Raw genomic sequence first — 21,974 nt, 5'->3', positions numbered from 1 at the left:
CATTATTTTTTGTTACAGCTCAGGGTGCTGGCTTGGGGTTTGCTGACTGCCTTGGGCAGGGCACGATCTGTGATTCCCTCTCTCCAGATGGGCATTGGCACTCAAGAGTTCCACATTTATACTAGGCTGCAGCAGCCATATTTACCACCAAGCAGATTCATTCCAGGAGAAACTTGGAATGGGAGAGACACAACCTTTCCTCCCAAAGTCCAGACCTCCTCCTAACAGTGAGCTACCAGAGCTGTGATTCTGTTACTTAAAAGAAGCCATTGTCTCTGGCCCCAAATTAAGAAAAAGAAAAAAATCAACTGCCCACATCAATTAGCTGCTGTGTTGGAGGCAGCTCATGGGGGAGCTGATGGCATAGCCAGTTGTTGAAACAGAACAGTGGAGGGACGCCTGGGTGTGGCTCAGCGGTTGAGCGTCTGCCTTCAGCTCAGGGTATGATCCGGGGATTCGGGATTGAGTCCCACATCGGGCTCCCTGCATAGAGCCTGTTTCCCCCTCTGCCTTTGTCTCTGCATCTCTCTCTGTGTGTCTCTCATGAATAAATAAATAAATCCTAAAAAAAAAAAAAACCCAGAAAAATGGGATAATGCAACATCATATGCTGCTCCCTCCAAGTACAGAGTAAGTGTCAACAATGGTGCTAACCTTTGTCCTGTGAGCAAAGCAAGTGTGTTTGGGAATGATGGCAGGAGTGGGAAGGGAGATAGAGAACAGTCGTTCTTTTCTTTCATGGTGAGAGCAAGCTTACCAGAGCTTTATTTTTTTTTAATATTTAATTTAATATTTCTCTCCCCCTGCCTCTTTCTCAGTCAGCCCTCTGCAAACCATGGCTACGAGAGGTCTGGCAGTGATTGACCTGAAGGGTGCAAATGTTTCATTTGGCAGCCTTTGGTCTATTTGTAGTGGGATGCTGGCTGGCTGTGCACAGCTGAGCCTGGCAGCCATGGCCCCAGGGAAGCCCGTTGGCCTCACTAGTTTCTCCCAACTCAGAGGCAACCCGAATGTGATTTAAAGGGCATCTGATAATTCCACTGTGTTTTGTTTAGTTTCTTGACATAGCTGGAGAGGATGGTAGTGGAAGCATGAATCCAAAGTGGTGCAGGAGGAGAGAAACCAATAGGGAGGATAAGGGAGCACCTGCTAAAGCCTGCTGCAGGAAATCAGGTTACCCAGGTGGTGGCCTGCTGACTGGTAGGATAAGTGGGGTTGAGACAATTTCTGGACCCCAGGGAAGTGTTCCTGTCCCTACCATCCTTGTGCCCCCATTCTTGATTTCTGAAATTCCATAATTAGACATTAACTTTAAGACTCTTATATTTTCTTAAAAATCAATGGTGGATTAGTAAAAAAGAGAAAAAGAAGAAAAATATTATGTTGATAGAAAGATCCAGGTACTGAAATTAGAAAATCTGTAAAGAATTTGTCTTAATTATACCATACACATACATGTTTTATTTTTTTAATTTATTTTATTTTTAAAAATATTTATTTATTCATGAGAGACACAGAGAGAGAGGAAGAGACACAGGCAGAGGGAGAAGCAGGCTCCCTTTGGGAAGCCCGATGTGGGACTCGATCCTAGGATCCAGGGATCACGCCTTGAACCAAAGGCAGACAGTCAGCCGTTAAGCCACCCAGGCGTCCCCACATACATGTTTTAAAAGCTACATTTTATTTCTTTTTTATTTTTAAAAATATTTATTTATTTGGGAGAGAGAGAGAGAGAGAGAGAGAGAGAGAGGGAGAGCGCACAAGAGAGCATAAGCAGAGGGAGCAATAGAGGGAAAGGGAGAAGCAGGCTCTCTGCTGAGCAGGGAGCCAGACATGGGAGGCTCTATCCTAGGATCCTGAGATCATGACCTGAGCCAAAGGCAGTTGCTTAACTGACTGAGCCACCCACGTACTCCAGAAAACTACATTTTATTTAGAGTTACCTATGAAGTGACTGTGGAATGTCAAGATCTTTTTCCTGCCTTTCATGCTTTTTAGTACATTACAGCTCAGTTTGGGCCTAGTTAAAATATACTCTTGGGAAACTCTCTGGATTTCTATTTCTATGTAACAAACTACTATACATGTAGCAATTTAAAAGAACGCCCATGTATTGGCTTTGTGATTTTGACTAGCCACTTCATTTCTGGGCCTCAAGCTTCTCTTCCATAGCGTGCTGTCTGTGAAATGGGCTGTTTTAAAAGAGTGCTGTCAGTTTAGACTTCCTGAAATTTGGTTCCAGAGTCACACAGGCTATCTAGTGGTACAGATGCTTGGCATCACTTACAAGGAATGATGAAAGGGTTGAGGATGGCTCATTAAAATGGAACCCTATTGAACGTGCACTGCCGACAGAGCCCCCAGGGTCACTGTAGCATCTGAAGGGTCGCTTTGGAAAAGTAATTGATGTCAGAGGATCATCAGGACGAGGGTGGCCAGGCTTGTGTTTCACACTAATTCATTCAAGCATTCTTACTTCCAAGCACCTGGACAGAACTCCCTATCATGCTTGGGGCTTTCAGAAATCAAAGTAAAAAGTAAACAATAACAAGACTTCTTGTATTTAGGAGCAGGCCAGGTGCAGAAGACATGACAGCTGCCCACCAATATTTCCCACTTTCCTTCCTTTGGGCAAACAGCATAATTGCACCTCCCCAGCCTCTGAAGATGGATATTCCATGTGATCTTTCTGATCAGTGAGATGTGAATGGGAGCAGTGTAGGTCCCTTCTGGGCGGAAATGCTTAAGACCTGGTACGTGATTCTAATTAATGATGCTGCATATCATACCTTTGAAAGTTGCTAAGAAAGTAAATCTTAGAAGTTCTCATCATAAGATGAACATAAGAAAAAACAATGAGTAACTATGCATGGTGAAGGATGTTAACTAGACTTACTATGGTGATCATTTCACAATCTCTGCAAGTTATCAAATCATTATGTTGTACACCTGAAACCAATATAAAGTTATACATCAATTAAATCTTAATTTAAAGAAAAGGAAAAAATAATCCTTGTACTCCAAACAAACAAATAAGGAATACCAGAGAATTAAAAAAAAAAAAAAAAAGAAAGAAAGCAAACACTGTTGTGATTTTCCATGTTCTCTCTTCCTTTCCTACGGTGATCATACAAGTTGGGGTGATGAGTGATATAACACCCAAGACAGTGACTGGAAGGTGCCAGAACTTGCATATACTGTAAAACAAACTACTGTGTTTTAAGCTTGTAAGATTTGGGGCTTGTTAGTCACTGTAATGTCACCTAGCATAACCTGACGGATACAGAAAGAAACAGGCCATAAAATTTGGTCAATGGTAGAGATTGTAGTGTAGAGAGAAATATCACTTTACTGACAGGGGAAGAAAAAAAAAGTGCTGATAATCCAAATTCCTGGATGAACTATTTTGAGTTCTCTTTTTATGCTCCCTCCTAGGCTTGAGCAAGTTGGTGAAGTGTTAAAAAGCTGATAGCAGGGATCTCAAAGTGATGAAGAATTAGTCTGGATTCACAGATCGAACTGCCAACCTCTGGCTGACTGAGAGCTGGTTGGATTTGCAAGCTTGGTTTTCTAAGGAAATACCTCTTACGATATTGTCCAAAGTCTCTCCCGGTTCACTTGTTTCAGCTCTGATGGGCGGCATGCAAGAAAAAGTATGGGAATTGTCTTTCGACTAAATAACTTGGGATCTTTTGAATTCTTATTATGTTTGGGTTGATGTGTTTTGGCCATCGTCTCAAAAATGCTGTCCCTGTTGCATCTGCCTCAGATCGATTTCCTGGAATCGTCTTCTGAGCTCACCCTTTGCTCTCTGTCTGTCTTTTCTTCTTCCAGAGGAGAATCTATTACAATCCAAACATCAGCCCCCAAATCTGAAATTTAGGACTGTTCTTTATGGAGATTGAGACTGCATTGTTCCTCTCAACACCAGCTGAGGTATACTGGGTCATCCTGGGAGAATAACCATCAGCTCTTCCACAGAGCCCAAGGCACAGCTATCATTTTTCTTTTTCACATATGAAAATCATCAGAAAGTTCAGATCATTTGTTAACTGAGTAAATGTTGATCGTTCTCACACCTATGTAAAAGCAGTGTTAGGTACTTTGTGGATACAAAGATGAGTAAGAATTTCTCTGCCTTCTAAATATTCTCTACTAGTTGTCAGCTCATATACTGCAATAATGAAGAGCAAAAAAAGGTATGTTAAAAGAGGTTCTGAGAGCACCTTTTTCCTGAATGATGAGTAGGTGACCTGGATAGATAAATTTGATTCTCTCTTTTTTAAGATTTTATTTATTCATGAGAATACACAGAGAGGAGAGAGAGAGAGAGAGAGAGAGAGAGAGAGAGAGAGAGAGAGGAGAGAGAGGAGAGGGAGAAGAGAAGAGAGAGAGGCAGAGACACAGGCAGAGGGAGAAGCAGGCTCCAGGCAGGGAACCTGATGTGGGACTTCATCCTGGGTCTCCAGGATCACGCCCTGGGCTGTAGGTGGCGCTAAACCGCTGAGCCACCCAGGCTGCCCTCCCGATTAATTTGATTCTCAATATAACTTGAATAAATTAGAAAATACCTCAAGGCTCAGTTTGGGCAGGGTGTTATGTTCAAAGGAGCAATATGGTGGCCAAAGGGTTATAAAAAATATTTCAGTTCTCAACTCAATTTCTTATGAAATGGGAAGGAAGCTAGTATGCTCTTAATACATGGCCACCTTCTTTAAAAGAGTTTTGCTCTCCTTGCTGTTCTTTTTAATATCTTTTACTCCTTGAAAGTCTTTCTCTTCTGCTCTCATTTCCCTGTCCTTGAAAATCATCTCCTGATGCTTATAAACACAACTGTTCTCTCCACTTTCCCTTTTGCCCTTTCCAGAATCTCCACACTGAAGAACAGCCCAGGAGCCCATCTGGCTTGCAAGAATTCTTCCTTCTTAGATGCCAGAGTGAGTAGTTACACACCCATTTTTGTCCCTTCTCCACAATAATAATTTTGTCTCTGTTAAATATTGAGAATGTTTACTTAAGTATGAGTTTCCTAACCTTCAAACATTTCCACAGCACTTATTTATTGCTCTTTCAAGACTGAGCATGGTATAAGGTAAAGTATCTTGGTCTGGGAGGTCAGGAACTCTGCCTTCCCTGGATTCATAACTTTGGAAAAAGTCACTGGACACTGGGTTAATTTGGTGCCTCGCTATAAACTAAGAAGAGATGGATCAGTTGGCTCTCTGAGGCCTCTGATACTACAGTAAGTGGAATCCCAAGTATTGCCTAGGTAGGGGCAGGCACTGAGTGGAAGAGAGTGCTGACACCATCTATATCGTCAGAATGAGACAGCACAGCTAGAGAAAGCTCTCTGTTTTCATATGATTTTCAGTGCACGTGCACCATGTGTGGCCCTCTATTGAATCATGAAACATGTCAAGGATGGTTAATCAGTCTATAACAAAGATAACAATATCTTAAACAGTTTAAAAAGAAAGCTCATTCATCCTACACTCCTGGACTGTCATCGTTCTTTTAAAAAAATCTTCCTCTTTTCTTTTCCTTTTGTTAATTTGTAGGGCAGCAGTTGTGATTCCTAACATGGGCATGGCTTTACTGTGGCATTCTATCACCAGTGAGATTGATGGCATGAGGTATTTCTGCAAGTGCGTGCAAGCTCATGCGTCATCCAGGTACTGCCTTGTGTTAACTTTCCTATAGCAGTTTCACCTTGGGCTTTATATTTGGTAACAGCTATATTGAAATATAATTCACACACTATACAATTCATCCATTTAGAGTGTGTAATTCAATGGCTTTTAGTATATTCATATATTGTGCAACCATCACCACAGTCCATTTTAGAACATTTCATCATCCCCAGAGAAACCCTGTGTCTATACCTGTCACTCCCCATCCCCACTTCCCCAGCCCCTGGAAACCACTAATTTACTGTCTCTGAAGATTTGCCTATTTTGGGCATTTCATATAAACGGAGTCATACCTTGGTGACTGGCTTTGATTACTGAGCTCAGTGTTTTCAGTGTTCATCCATGTTGTAGCACGCACCAGTACTTCATCCCTTTGCTGACCAAATCATATTTCACCATATGGATATATATCACATTTCGGGTACCCATTCATCTGTTGATGGATCATCACTTCCTTTTTCCCCTTTATTTTCTCAAACTTAACTCTCCTAATTTGCTAAAACATGTCATGATTCCAAATGTCCCTAGAGAAGAAGTGCACAGCTGTTACCTTCAAGGACCATCTATTTGTATGCACATTGGATGGGTACCCCCTGAACTATGGATCCCTACATGGAAACTGGTTTACCCTTTGTTAAGAACATGAGACTTCTGAGTCAGACTGCCTGGTTTGCTTTTTTGGTTTTTACCACTTATTCTCAAGCAGCACTTAGCTTCACCTTCTGAAGCCTTAGTGTCCTCATCTTCAAAATGGGAATTATACCAGCACCTCTCTATGGCACAGACCACCTGTCAGCCCTTTGTTACTATTCTCACTCCAAAGTGATAAAGCTCCATTCTTTAGAGAGACATGGCTACCCAGGATGGAGGTGGCACTTCCTAGATCCTCTTATTGTTAGATACAGCTGTGTCTCTACCTCTGGCCAACAGTATGCAAGTAAAAGCATCATTTAGCAGCTTCTAAGAGCCTTCTTTTAAAGATATCTTGCACATGCTCCTTTCTTTCCCTTTTTGATTTTATCTCTTCCTCCATCTTGCTCTCTGGAAGCTGATGCTATAATCCTGGACCATAAGATCAAAGCCAAAACTACAATCGCTGTAAGACAGAATTTGGTTTCTGAAGTGGAAGGCTGCAAGTAATAGACCACCAGCATGTGACATAAGATTAGTGGAAGTGGTTGGGTAGTAGTGGGTGAGGATGCACAGATTGCAGGCTAACAAACTGGTGAGGCTTGCTATGTGGTGGCAAGACATTTACTAAAACTACTTCTCTGAGTTCACTGGGAGGCAGAGTAGGGCCATACTGAATCCGCAGTTTTAGGGAACTGGTGGGAAATTTTTACAGCATGGTGTGTGTTGGTTGTTTCTTGACACTTGCCATAAGAGCATCTGGCTTGGGTTAACAGCCTCTAGGCGTTGGTAGAAAGGAGTATGGCTTTGCTAAAATAGGGTTTTCCTGCATCCTGCAACCTAAGCCAACTGAAAGTGCAGTAATATCGGGGACCCAGCAGGGCTGAAAATACCAAGGACATTTGTCTTGCAGACTGAAGAGGTTAGTAGAGATTCTGAATCTACCGATTCTAAATCTATCTTTATCAGGATATAGCTTACAACTGCAGGCCTTGCTCAACATGCTCTGTTAAGTTCTCTGCATCACCATAAGCCTAGTAAAATAATAACAGTGACAAAGATCAGATAGGGTGTCACCTTTGTTCTGAAGCCTACTGACTCAGTGACTTCAAGGTTATCACTGTGGGATGAGTGGAAGTGTGTGCTGCACAAGGGCCAGGCATAACAGACTAGAGCGGTGGTTGGCAGACTGCAATCTGTCAGGCAAACCGGCCCTGAAACAGGTGAGAAAAAAATTGGACATTTATCTTCTTTCTTATTATCTAATTGCCTGCATGATCTTCTTGATTTTTGCCTTTTTGGATGCACTAAGTCCAAAATATTTATTATTTAGCCCTTTTATAGGACAAGTTTGCCAACATCTAGACTTAAGTCTTAGGCATAAAGATTAGGTCAAGATAAGATCTTGCCCACAGAGTGACTGACTGTAGGAAAATAAATAGACAAGAAGCTTGGCAGATTTTCAAGGGAATTTCATTGCTGTAAGTAACTATTATCTTTACCTGCAAAAGTCTGTAATTGTTCAACTCCTGAGATAATGCTGCTGATCCCGAACCTGCGCCTGCAGAAAGTGAGCCATTGGCCTCCAAGATGAGTATCCTCTCCAAAACCTACATGCTCTCCAAGGATAGAACACAGAATACCAGATGGCCCACTGACCAACTTACCCTCAGGCCTGTAAAGGCAGCTTTGCAATCCTTGCCATGTGGGATTTAACAAAACTACAATAAGCCAGTGACTGCCACGTATCACTATAGTCACCCTTTTCCTGGCAGGTGTTTTATTTGCCACTATGGAGTCTTAGTCCATCATCCCATATTGTGTGTGTGTGTGTGTGTGTGTGTGCTTATATGTGTGTGTGTGAGTGTGTCCTGTAGTTGGTTGGTCATTGGGCGATGAGAAGTCATACATGTTCCCGAGGAGACATGATGTAAGTGGAAGGTAGTCTCTAATCTGGTCCCAGGAGACGTAACTCTAAAACTGTATTTTCATTTGGACATCTCAAACAATTCCACATCATTTGTATTTTTTTTTTTAAAGAGGGCAATAGAGAGGCAGAGGGAGAGGGAGAGAGAGAATCTTTTTTTTTTTTTTTTTTTTTTTTTTGAGAGAATCTTAAGCAGGTCAGTGGAGCCTGACACAGGGCTCTATCTCACAACCCTGATCATGACTAGGGCAAAATCAAGAGTCAGACATTTAACTGGCTGAGCCACCCAGATGTCCCTAGGTTGTTTGGATTTGATACAAAATACCTATGTAATATTCTGTCTTAAAAATAAAACCAATAAAATAAAAAGAAAAATTCTGACATACATATTCAGCTGAGGATAATATTTGTGAGCTCTCTTCAAACTTTGGAACGATGGGAGTCATAGCTTTGACATTTCAACACACATACTTCAAGGGTTTCCATTCCAATTCATAATCACTTTTGGGGAAGGAACAAACTTTTGTGCTTCTAACACAATTCTATTTTTTTTCCATTTGCTGAACCAGTATCTTAAGATAGGACTTTTAGTTTTTTTGTTTTGTTTTGTTTTGCTTTTTGTTTGTTTGTTTTTTGTTTTTTTGTGTGTGGGATAAGTAGTTCTCATAATCACAGTCATTATAGCTACATTTTAGTGAGTTTAGACATTAGCACAATAATATCTCCCAATACTACCAATCTAACCCAACTTTTAACACAGCCCTTACTCCATTCTTGCCTTTTTTGGTAGGTATTTTAAATGGTTACAATTATAATGTACAAAATTTTTTTGTCTTGTGATTTCACCAGATAGCATGTAAAGGAATATTTCTGTGTTTTTACATAGTCTTTTCAATTAAGCTTTTTAATGGCTGTTTCATGTTCTGTGTAATAGGGATTTCCATTTTAGTCATCCATTGCTGTGCAACAAACCACTCAGAGCTTAGTGACCTAAAACAACAACAGCCATTGTATTATGTCTCAGGTGCTGAGAACTTGGGAAGGACTTGTCTGAGTGGTTTAAGTTTAAGCAGTTGCCATCACATGGTGGCTGAGACAGTTGGGGGTTGGCCAGGCTTCCATCTCTCTTTACGTAGTCTCAGAGCATCTCAGGTGTGGAGGTCTGAATTATGCAACTTTGGGCTTCCTCACAATATGGCAATCTCAGGATGCAAGGACTTCTTTTGTGGTGGCTCAGGGCTCCAGCAGCAATGTTCTAACCAGCCAGGCAGAAGTTGCATGGCTTCTATGACTTTCCTATAGTGTCCCTCCAGCTACACTAACCAGTAATCCAAGTCAGCCCAGATTCAAAGGGAAGGAATATGTCTAGCTGACTGGGTGATAAAAGAGTCTGCGGAGATGTTTTAAAATTCAATTCATAACAGCTTGATTATTCTTTTATCACTGGACATTTGTTTACTTCTATTTTTTGCTACCAAGACAATATTGTGATAAACATCTTCATGTGTAAAGCTTTTCCCATATTTTATATGAAAGCAGGATTATCATTTCCAATAATATAATCTTTCCTATGGTCCCTGAAATACATTGCCATGGCTAATAGCTTTCCTTGGAGGTTAGGTGTTTTTAACTTTTTCTTACAAATCTGTCCTTGTTCTCTCTGATTTCTTTCATCACATTTGTACTTAGAAAGTTGTCCCTCCTCCAAACTTTCCAGAAGTAAAAATCTACAGTGACATGAGTATCTATGATCATGTTTTCATTGTTACAGTTTTACATTTAACTTCTTATTCATTTCAAAGTTATTTATCATGTTACTTGGACCTAAAGCAATCTTTCCTCTAATGCTAATCAGCAAAACCAATGTTATGGGATATTTCCACCTTTGCCTTTATTGATTAATAATATCTTTTCACTACATATAAAATTCTTATTTGTAATATGGTCTAATTCTGGACTGTTTATTTTATTCAAACTAAATAGTCTCGTTTGTTATTTTCCTTTGTTATGCTTATCTGTTTTCTCTCATAGATGAACTCCATAGTTACTATGTACTAAGTTCAAAGGAGAACTTTTTTTTTTTTTAGAACTTTTTTTGAGAGTATGATTGAGATTGCATTAAAGTCTGAACTTCATCTTGAAATATTTGACATTTTTGCAATATTTAGTTTGCAAATACAGGTACACAGTATATCTCTTCATTTATTGCAACTTTCAAAAAATATCCTTTAATTTATTATAGCTATCTATATTTGTCCACATTCTTGATTTAAAAGTCAGGATTTCTTTTCTCCTTAAGGGCCAGTACAGATATTGGGCCAGTCTCACGGACAAAGTTTTTGATTGATGGTCAAGCAGTCAAGTATCTCTTAAGCAGTCCCTTTAGTGCCTTCTAATTTTTTTTCTTGGATTTTATGTGAAGTATCTGTATGATTTTTGTCTTAAGAAAACTGTAGACCTGATGTTGAGAAGACAGACAGTAGTCAGGGGTTGATAGGATTAGGGGCGGCAATTCACAGCTCTCAGCCTAAGAAAGAGGAGGAGAGGAAGCAGAGCTGCGGGAAGCTCAGGCAACAGTGACAATGCCCGGGATGTCTTCACAGGGCTCAAAGCACAAGCACCACCCATGTCTTCATGAGGGGCAGACGCAGCACATCACAGAAAGTGGCTATGACAGATATGCTCTATCTGGAAATTCTGTCGAGCTTGGAAGCTTGAGTCTATTCTCAGTGCCCAGCCAAACAAGGAGAAGGCATTGACACCCTCTATGCGGGAAGAGGAGACCACAGTCTGCCAGCAAGACAGGGTGTCCTGGGCTCCAGCAAGGGCCACCAGATAGGGGCACACTCAGACAGTCTACTGTATAAACACCACCTCAGGTTCCTTTTAAACACCCCAGTTTCCAAAATGCGAACACACATGGTCGTGCCTATCCTCCAGCAGGATGACCCCTGGGTGCAGTCATTTGAATTGACAATCAGTTCCAGTAAGTGCTGAGGGCTAAAGCCTCATCCAGGAAGACAGAAAAAAAAAAAAAAAAAAAAAAAAGGAGAGAGGGAGGGACCCAAGTAAGGGGAGAGGGAGGCAGTCTGGAAAAGGAAATGGCATACCAACTGTCGAAGTCTAGCCGGGTGGTCAACTTTAATATGCACTAAAGAGATGGGATTCATGTGCCACGTCACCACCAAAGTCACCTCTGCTGAGTGTCAGGCTGAAGCCCATGCCCCAGATGAAGGCAAGTTGGAGCTCCCTTTATCTCAGGAAAAGCCTTGCGTTTAATGGTTAGGGAGCACATACATCACACACCATTAAAGCTGCCAGTTTCCATCTCTTTCACACCATTAGTAGAATATATATATCATTAAAGGAAGTGAGTTACAATATAAAAATATGGTAATTCAGACTGTCAGGTCACAATTGACAGCACATTTGGGGGGCTGTTTTCCTGATCTGTCTCCAGAGACCCTATATTTAGCAAAAAGACATTTCCCAGAAAAGTTTTCATAAATATTCTCCATGGGAAAAATGTATATTTATCACTTCACATAAAAAGAAATCTAAAGTAAATGTTTTAGAAGCCAGCTTCTCAGAAAGTGAGTGGTTATTTTTAATCTGTAGCTAGAAGAATTTTTTTCTTATCAACTTCTTAAGAGTCAGGGAATGCTCTGGGTTACCTGAATTGTTAATAGCAATATTATCCATATTTTTCCCTTTTCTTTGTTCTCTCTGCAGCCATACTTCATGCCCTATGGTCTGATTCTGGTGTTAGGAAGTGTATTTATCATGTTTTTTATTTTCTGTATTTTATGATGCTCTGATATCTTGGGAGACTAGCTGATAGGGGAGACATTGTCCTACCCAAGGTAAGCCAGTTTCTAAGGGATAAATAATGACTCCCCTGTACCTTCCACATGCAGACCAAAACCCAACTGATCCAAAGCCCGTCTCCCCTACCCACCTCCTCTTTTGGGATCTCACACTCTGGATCACTATACCCTGCCATAATCACTGCAGGGCCAGGTAAAAAGACAACTAGGGACAGCCCTTATGCCCTAAAGTCCACTTCAGGTATTCCAACTAGCCAATCATAAATGTGTATGGCCCACTTACCCTGCCTCATTCATTTCTTTCAGCCTAAACCATGAGAAAAGTTCTCACCCATGCTCTCTCCTTGCTTCCTCTACCTCCGGACTAATCCCACTCCTTCCTCCTAAGGCTCTGATGCTGTGATGTGCCCCTTCCTCCTGGGAACTGAGAGTAACCAAATATCTTTTCAATGACAGCCATCTCCAGTTCTGTTGGCCTCACCAGAATGGAATAATAATAAAATCTACATTTTAAAACTGAGGTGGAGAAATATTCACAAATCTCCTCTCCAGTGGCTCAGAGAGCAGATAATCCCTCAAACTACATGTAAATAATCCCTCTGGTCACTGCTTTACTCCTTTATTGTAATAGGTCTCAGTTAAAATGCGACTTTATTCTACTTCAGTGGGTTGTCCTACATACTGTCAGAAGGAAATGACATTGATGAAAAGCTTTGGAATCCAGCAGCCATGGGAGAGAAGTATAAGGAAAATGAAATTGGAAAGTCCGAGGTTAGTTAAGGCATGACCAGGCTAGGGTTGGAAGTTTACAGAGGAAAAAGACTAAAAAAGGAGGCAGAAAAATCAGATTGGGAAAACTGGGGAAATATTCATTTCAGCTAGAAAAAAAAATGGGAAAATATAATTCAACAGAAATCTTCTTAAGCACAGCACTAAGGAATACTTTGCTAAATGAGCTGGGCAGCAGGCTGGTCTCCAGAGATGCAGAGATGAAGGTTGCTGAAGTACCTGTGTGGGAGGCCTTCACAGTCTCTTAGGGTGAACAGACATGGTAAATGGGCAAAGTCTTTGTAGGGTGAGTGCCCCAGTGGGGTAAGTTTAGGGGCCACATTAGCACAAAGGAGGCAAGTTGCAGAAGGAGTACAGTAGGACCAGAAGGCACTTGCCAGGAGCTGAGGAAGTGGAGGAGGGGAGGTGTTTTGAAGAAGGTTCCAAGCACAGCAGCAGACAGATTTTGCAAAGACCAGAAGAGAAAGTGAGTCAGGGAAGGGTTTACAACAGGCAATTATAGGAACAGATTTTTATTTAAAAAATTGGTTAATTGTGGAAAAAAAATCACATAATATAGGATTTACTATCTTTACCATCTTTAAGTGTACAGTTCAGTAATGTTAAATATATATGCATTGTTGTGCAATAGATCCCTAGAACTCTGACATCTTGCAAAATTGAAACTCTATCCCCATTGAACAACTTCCCTTATCCCCCTCTCCCCAGCTCCTAGTAATCACCATTCTATCTGTCTCCACAAATTTAGCTACTTTAGATACCTCTTGTAAGTGGAATCATACGTTTGTCTTTTTGTAACTGGCTTATTTCATTGAAGCATTAAGTCTTCAAAGTTCATCCATTTGATAGCTTGTGATGGGATCTCCTTTTATAACATGGAATAATATTCCATTGCATGTATATAGGACATTTTCTTTATCCATTCATCTATCAGTGGACATTTAGATTGCTTCCAGCTCTTGGCTATTGTGAATAATGCTGCAGTGAACATGGACATGCAGACATCTCTGAGATCCTGCTTTCGATTCTTTTGGTTAATACCAAGAAGTGGGATTGCTGGATTATATGGCTGATTTTTATTTTTAAGGATCATTCTAGTGACCGCATGTGATATTAATTGGATGGGGTAAATATTGGAGTCAGGGAGACCTACTGAACAGTCCTGACAAGATATAACAGTTGCAGAGACTAAGGTAGCAGAAGTAGAAAGAGAGGAGTAGATGAAGCCAGATAGAATGATGATGACCGCGTTGACTCGTTGAACAGGAGAGCAGGAGGAAAAGCTAATGGTGAGGCTCATGTTTCTGGGTTAAGTAGCTGGCCTGAGTATCATGGAGCCTCTCATATTAGCAGCATGGGAAGAAGTGGGGGAATGGATCTTAGCTGTTTTGGAATGGTGCTTTAACAATAGTGGGGGCACATGGTGATGAAGAGATCCAGATTTATAGTCCTGCAAGAGAGCTGAAGCAGGGCAGTAGCAGCAAGAGTGGAGAGAAGGGCACAGACTGGAGGGAACAATCAAGGTAGAGTCTATTACAGTGCCTAGAGGTTAGTTGATCATGGGGGAACTTACGGAATGGAGGCCTCTCAGAATTTTGATAAGATTTTGATCAGATGGTTTGGTGGTATGACACCAAGCTGCTTGGAGTTTTGATAAATATTTTACCTGGTTATACATAATTTGATTTTGAGATATCTGTGTAACATGATAGCTCTCTGGCTGGGAATACTGGAATATTAGCTTGATACTTTTTAGTTAAAGCTTAGAGCAGTGTCAGGCTAAAGACAGGGATTTAGAAGTCAGTTGTCAACATGTAGGTGAGAAATGGGGTTATGGGTAAGTGACACTTAACCAAGGAAAGCAGAACAGAGAGCCAAGGAAACTGCAGAACATCAATGTTTTGGGACTAGCAGAAAAAATGGGCAAAGAAAGGAGAATAGGAAGGATTAGGGATGGAAGAGAGGAGAGAGTAGTGTTGGAGGGAGGATGAGAGAAACAGGGCAGAGAAGGTTTTTGGGTCTGTAGCCAAATCTGGGTTAAGGGCGTGTGAGCAGAGCTGATGTGAAAAGGGAGTGTTATCTAATCTCTCCCTTGAGCTGCCTAACAAACCTTGAAGACTTTCCCAAGTTGAGGGTGGCCTATTTCTGTTACTCTCTGTAGAGTAGTTGTTCTCAGTGGGGTGCGTACTTTGGGTACATTTTTGGTTGTCACATCTGTGACAGATGCTTTTGGCCATCCAGTGGATAAGAAGCTAGGAATGCTGCTGGACATCCCACAGTGCACACACACTCCCCCGCTCCCCCGACCCCAACAAAGAATGATTGAGCCCAAAAAACCACCTGAGAGTCTGAGGAACCCTGGTATAGACTTTGTGTGTTGGATATGTTCATTCCATACATCTCTTTAAAGCTTCAAGCATTGTATTTACAGTGAGAACAGTCTGTGACCACATGGCATTCCAGCTCCTCCTAGCTTGTGGCTCAACAGTGGGGTCCCCCTTGAAAGATTTGACAGAGTCCAGGGATCCAGCCCACCTTCTCAACCAACCCAAGCTGTACATGAGCATGGTAATTTTAGAAATAGCTCCTAAATGCCGTAACAGACTTAAGGGAAATACGTTCAAAGAATGAAATGTCTGAACTCAGCAAGATCACTCTTTCCTTGGAACTCCTCCCAGCTGCTGCTGCAAGTCCACTCCCTTTCAAGTCTAGGAGTGAAATGGGTCTTCTTCTACTTGTACTCTTTGAAGCTTTGGCCCTGCTGGTCCTCCCAGGAATGTCCACTACAAAGCCCCTGAATTCTTTTTAGCTTAGGTTAGCACACTGGGGCTTTTCTTAATTGAAAGCACTCACTAATAACTCAATTTCCTGGAAACCAAACAGCATTAACTTCTGCTACTAGGTGGCCAAGCATCCTGCTTGTTCCACTGCTTCCCATGGATCCTTATTTCTGCTGTCAGTGGGGTAGAGACAGTAGCAGGAACAGGGCACCTCCGTGCTCATACCAACTCTTGCCCGCAGACATTTCTCAGTGTCTCTCCTCAACTGTCAGAACTCATGATTGGAGGTTCCAAATAGGATCTGAGTTAGAACCTGCTTGAGCATCAGCTGGGTAACCGATGTGGGCAAGGGACTTGATATCTTTTATGGGATATGAGAAAAATAGTACCTCCCTCAGAAGGTTGCATGGGGGATTAAACGGGCAAACACATGTGAAGTGCTCACAGCAGTACCTGGCATGGGCCAAGCTCTCAAAATAACATTAGCCACATTAGTTATTAGCTACTGTATTAGTTTTCCAGGCTGCTTTAACAAAGTACTGCAAACTGCATGGCTTCAGACAACAGAACTGCATTTTCTCACAGTTCAGGAAGCTAGAAGGCCAACATCAAAGTGTTGGCAGAGTCATGAGCCTTCTGGAAAACCCTTCCTTGCCTTTTGCTGGCTTCTTGTGGTTGTTGGTGTGGTTCTTGGTGGTTCCTTGGCCTGTAGCTGCATCTCTCTGATGTTTGCCTACACGTTCACATGGTCTCTTTACCTATGCTTGTCTGTGTATCTACAGATATCCATCTCCTTAGAAGGCCACCCAGTCACTGGATTTGGGGCTTACCCCTATATGATCTCATCTTAACTGTAATTACATCTGCAAAGGCCCTATTTCCAAGTAAGGTCACAATCAAAGGTTTGGATGGACATGGATTTTTGGGGAGTGCTACTCAACCTACTACGGCACCATTAAGGTTAATGGACAAGTTCATACTGGCTTAGCAAGTGCTTCTTTTGGTGAAGAAAATCTTATCAATATGTTTAATTTTTCCAGGCAAATTTTAAAAGCTGATCCTTTAAAACATTCTGCATGTTGTAGCCCGAACACCATCCTTAGAGACAATTTATAAAAAATCAAAAATAGTGTTTGACTCAGACTTCCTTTGGCATGAGAGCCAATGGAGAGAATTGGGGTGGGAGGAGGGAGTTGAATTCAACTCAGCCTACCACCTGTCCACTGACAAGGGGACGGACATCCATGAAATCAACTGAGGCAGCATTGTCTGTAATGCAGAGTCACTGGTTTATACCAAGCAGGACTATATTTATGTGCTCTGAATATTGAGTGGCGCAGTGCCCCAGGACAGCATCAGAAGACACGTGATAGCAGAATGGTGCTAGTCAGTACCCTATTTATGGGCAGACAATTCATGCATAAATGTCTTTAGGTGGGTGTCCCCTTCCCCGGTTTCCCATGTGAGAGACTTCCTGGTACCCAGCCTCATCTGTGTATTCCCCAGTTTATGCTGCTTCAAGTTTGTAACAGGTCCAAGTCTAAGGTATGTGCCACTTCCTTCACATTCTTGTTGTGAGAACCAGGTAGTGCTCACCAAATCAGTATCTGAATGCAAGCAGATGCATAAAATATCCATGAAACTCTCATAGAACCTACCCGAGAAGATTCAGCTTCTCTCTACCCACTGCTGACTGCCCTTGTGTGCATGTCTTCTATACTGGTGGTTCTCAAAACTTGGCATGTATACAAATCACCCAGATCTTGTTAAAATGCAGGTTTAGATTCAATATGTCCTGGATGGGCCAAAAGTTCTGCATTTCTAACAAGCTCCCAGGTGATGCTGATGCTTCTGGTCCTTGGAAAGCTTCTTCTGCAAGGCTCTGTGTGAAATGACTTCCCCAAACCCTTTCCAACAGGTGGTACTTGTGTACCAGAAAGGTACTTGTGGGATAAAGCTTATGGATTCTGAGAATGAGAAATATATCCACTGTTTAAGCAGTGCTTCCAACTATAGAGGAAAGAATGCCAGACTGGAAACTGGGAAATAGGTATTGGCATTTCAGTCCTGGCTTTGCTACTGAGTAGCTGTATGATCTTGGATACATCCTTTAACCTCTTAAATGCCTCAATTTCTTTACCTCTACAGTAGGAATGATATTGCTCCTTTAACTACCTATCACTCAAAGTCAGTAAGAATGCACTGAGGTGATATATCTTTAAAAACTCTGTGAAAAGTGTAAAACATTGTTTTTTAAAAAATATTTTGTTTATTTATTTGAGAGAGAGAGAGAGAGAGAGAGAGAGAAGGAGAGGGAAAGGGACAAGCAGACTGCATTGATCCACAACTATGAGATCATGACCTGAGTCCTAATCAAGATAATCAAGAGTTGGACCCTTAACCAACTGAGCCACAGAGGCACCCCAGAAAAGTTTAAAGAATTACTAAAGGTAAATTGGAGGGGCACCGGGTGGCTCAGTGGTTGAGCATCTGCCTTTGGATCAGGTCATGATTCCAGGGTCCTGGGATCGAGTCCCACATCAGGCTTACTGCAGGGAACAGAGGAAGTGCAGCTAGAAAGGAAACAGTGTGCACACTGACCTGTCTGGTACAGTAGCTGAGTTGGAGTTTACAAGAAAAAGGAATGGGCACCTGGGTGACTCAGTGGCATGATCCTGGGGTCCTGGGATTGAGGCCTGTGTCAGGCTCCCCAAAGGGAACCTGCTTCTCCCTCTGCCTATGTCTCTGCCTCTCTCTGTGTCTCTCATGAGTAAATAAATAAAATCTTTTAAAAAAGATAATTTTTAATCTTTTGTCTTTCCTTCCATACTCTCTGGAAAATGAAAGACTGGTTATTGGTCCAAACAGGAGAGTACTATGATTCAGGGGGCTCCATTTGTGGTATGTGTGTGTGCCTCTTTGAAAGGTGCACTAAGACCCTGAAGGGTGCTAAAAAACATGTTCAAACCTAAGGCTTTTATTACTAACTTCCAGTAACTCAATATATTTAGCATTTACTCAGTTAGCTCTTTGTGCATGAAGGGTGTGGTCCTTGGGCTATGGATGTATCAAGATAAATAATGTGAGAGATAGCTCATGGACCTAGAGAGTCCAACACAGAGTAGAGGATGGTCATGTGTAATGGGGATGAGGGTCTTCAATAAAGTACCACGCAGACCTACTTTTCCAATTCTCAAACCAATACTTCTTAGGATTCATACCCTCTGTTTCAAGGAATCTAAAATGTATCCTGAGTAATGAGAGACAGTTGAATAGTGGTCAGAACCAGGGATCTGGAGCCAGACATTCAGCTCTGTATGACTTTAGGCAGTTTATTTAATCTCTTTGTGCCATCGAGAGGTTTACACTAGAGATACTATAACAGTATCCACCATAGAGCTTTGTTATAAAGAATAAATAAGTATACATGACACACACACACACACACACACACACACACACACACGTACATATATACCTATACATGTAGTTACACAGTAAACTCTATGGATTAACTACTATATTACTGCTGAATGAAAGGGGAGTCGCAGAAGGCAGTAGGGGTGGGATTCAGGCAGTGTGGGTCCCAGCTGGGTGTGCTTCCACCCCCTCAGGTGGAGAATCCACAGGCAGGGTACAGGCTGCTGCGGGCTGAAGACCGTGTCCCAGAGCCAGCAGATGGACAGTCATGGGGCCTCCTGCTTTGGGTAACATGCTGGCTTAGCTTTCACCCTCTCGTTCTGCTCCCCTGCCACTCCCTGGAGCCAGCCATGTAGGTCCTGACTCCTGAGCAACCCCTCCTCTCACCCTGGCCCCCCCAGATCAGAAGATCTTGCATCTCCTCCAGGTTTCTTCCAAGGTCATACCTCATTCCATTCCCTCCTATTGCCCCACTCCTAGTATTCCTGAGAGCAGGATAAAAAAGGGGTAGTATGGCCTCCTCCTTTCCCCATTCTCCTGTGCAGTTCTGGTGTTGTGTACTCAGCGCAGCCCCTGCCTGTCTCAGGTCTTCTGTTGTTCTAGCAGTAAAATATGTTAAGTATTCATTCCCTCTACATGACAACTCTGAGTCTCCAGGCAACGTGGGTCTCATGCACAGATGTAGGAAAAAGAAAAACAAAAAGTCTTATTCAGTTTATGAAGCCTCTACACAGACTGCAGGAAAGGTGTGAATGCAGGAAAAGGAGAGCAGAAGAGGGTGCCAGCAAGGAACCAGCACGCATCTGTTTGTTGTCATTGCCATACAAGACACCGTAGGGACATGCAGGATGGGTTAAGTCTGCAAAGCCCAGGTAGCCACTGGTGTGTGGCCATGGCATCTGACAGGATAATGTTCACCAAAGGAAGGCTCAGGTCTTGGGGAAAGAATGTCAGCTCCCTAACTGTTAACTCTTCCATGAAACCTTGCTAGCTCCAACCTGGAGGAATTCATTCATTCATTCATTCACTCACTCATTCATTCAGCAAGGGTTTTTTGGTAAACCTTGCTCTTTCCCTATTCCGGGTCAAATAAGGCTACTATAATGGCTTATCCATTTCTTATTGTCTAAGTAGCCTACTTCCCCTTCCTGTAACAGCGTGGGTCAGAGTGAATGTGGCTTCCCATCAGCATCTCAGTTTAGCAAAAGGAAAAGAATGTGGAGTAGAATTTTGGCTCTGTCAACTTACTGACTATATGATCTTGAGCAAATTACTTAACCTTTCTGAGTTCAGTTTTCCAGTCCACGAAATAAGACAGACAGTACCTGTATTAGTCAGCCTGGGCTGTCAAACAATACTATACACTGGGTGGCTTAAACAGCAGATACTTATTTTCATGCATTTCTTGAGGATGGAAGTCCCATATCAAGGTCAGGCAGTCCCATATCAAGGTTGGTTCCTGGTGAGAGCCCACTTCTTGGCTTGCAGAGAACTACCTTCTCTTTGTTCTCACATGGTGGAGAGAGAGAGAGAGAGAGAGAGAGAGAGAGAGATACAGAGACAGAGAGAGAGACAGAGAGAGAGACCGAGATCTTCCTCTTATAAGGCCAGAGTCATATTGGGTTAGGGCCCTACCTTTATGATTTCCTTTAACCTTAACTATTTCTTAAAGCCCCTTTCTCCAGATACAGTCATAGTGGGGGTTAGGGCTTTTGGGTAGAGGACACAATTTAGTCCTTAACAAATGGCATACAGCCATTTCCCACAAGTACCTTCCTCAGTGGAGGAGGAAGGGCCAAAGGGAATTCACCAGTTTAATCCCAGCCCTCCCCACCAAGAAGCAAATTCTGAGCAGAGTAATGCTCTGTTAGTGACCCATTTCTTCTAGGGAGCCCCTCTGTCCTCTCAGGCAGGGCCCTGGGCGTTACTTCCCTTCCTATTATGAGGCTCCCAGGCCTTGGGATAAATTTGCAGATGCAGACACCCACCAGGGAAAGGGCAGGGACTGACTCTCCTGCCTCTAACTGCAGAGCTCCTCGCCAAGACAAAGACATCTGCTTAGGCAATTCCTTCAGAATGAATGAGCACTTAAAGCACTTGCCTTAACCTAAATAAGTCAGAAAGACCTCTCAAATGACTCTTTTCAGAGTAACAATGTCCTCCAACATGATGTTTCATACTCTAGAAGCAAGGAGGGCTAGGGCTGGAGAAAATCTGTTTTCTTCCCAGTGATTGAGCTTTGCCTTATCAGGCATATCACTATATTTAAAAGTGAAGTAAATCAACCTTCTTTTTTTAAAAAAATTGGGTTTATTTTACTTTTCGTTGTTATATGCAGGGCTCTTTGCTACAAGCCACTCTGGAGAATGTGAACAATGAAAGACAAGTGCTTGAGGCTTATCTTCTCGCTTTTGAAAAGCTTCCAATCTAGCTTGAAAGACAAAGCAGATACGTGTAAAAAGATTAATACAGTATGGGACTTAATAATATCAGAGGACTACAATGAGCTGCCTTTCTGCACCTATTTCATGTGGTCCTGGTGAAATTCAAATGAGTAAGTGAAGGCTGAGGTGGTGGTGGGGCCCAACAGGTATTGGTTGAATAGATGAGTAAATGCATGGATGCTTGTGGCTTGTGGGGGGGTGGGGCGTGGGGGACACAGCAGCCAATGGAGTGGGGCATGGGGGGGATGTTACCCTGGCCCAGGAGAAAGGCTTGGAGAGCAGCCAACCCCCCACCCGCCTGGCTGTGCTGGAGCTCAGTTGCCAGTCACTCAAGGATGCCCCTCTTTCCCTGTCCTCAAGCACTTGAATTACCCATCCATTGACAATGCTCACAGGCAACAGAGGAGCGGTTTAATTTTTTTCCTTTCCACTTTTTGCCTTTCAATTGATAGAGCAGATGGAAATCT

General features: G+C 42.3%; 1 long non-coding RNA gene across 3 annotated transcripts in view; it reads left to right on the top strand.

Annotated features, from left to right (window-relative positions):
* Positions 1-21,974, top strand: part of LOC112648434 (uncharacterized) — a 111,489-nt gene that overhangs the window by 28,244 nt on the left and 61,271 nt on the right. For all 3 annotated transcript variants that reach the window (XR_007403927.1, XR_007403925.1, XR_007403926.1), the window contains 6 exons: positions 2,568-2,753; positions 3,436-3,653; positions 3,835-3,936; positions 4,868-4,937; positions 5,559-5,672; positions 21,402-21,617. This is a non-coding gene — a long non-coding RNA (uncharacterized LOC112648434). The remainder of the gene's footprint in view (positions 1-2,567; positions 2,754-3,435; positions 3,654-3,834; positions 3,937-4,867; positions 4,938-5,558; positions 5,673-21,401; positions 21,618-21,974) is intronic.

Source organism: Canis lupus, chromosome 19 (genome assembly GCF_003254725.2).
Source record: "Canis lupus dingo isolate Sandy chromosome 19, ASM325472v2, whole genome shotgun sequence".
NCBI lineage: Eukaryota > Metazoa > Chordata > Mammalia > Carnivora > Canidae > Canis > Canis lupus.
Note: the sequence above shows the minus strand (reverse complement) of the source record. Positions and strands in the feature narration are given on the sequence as shown.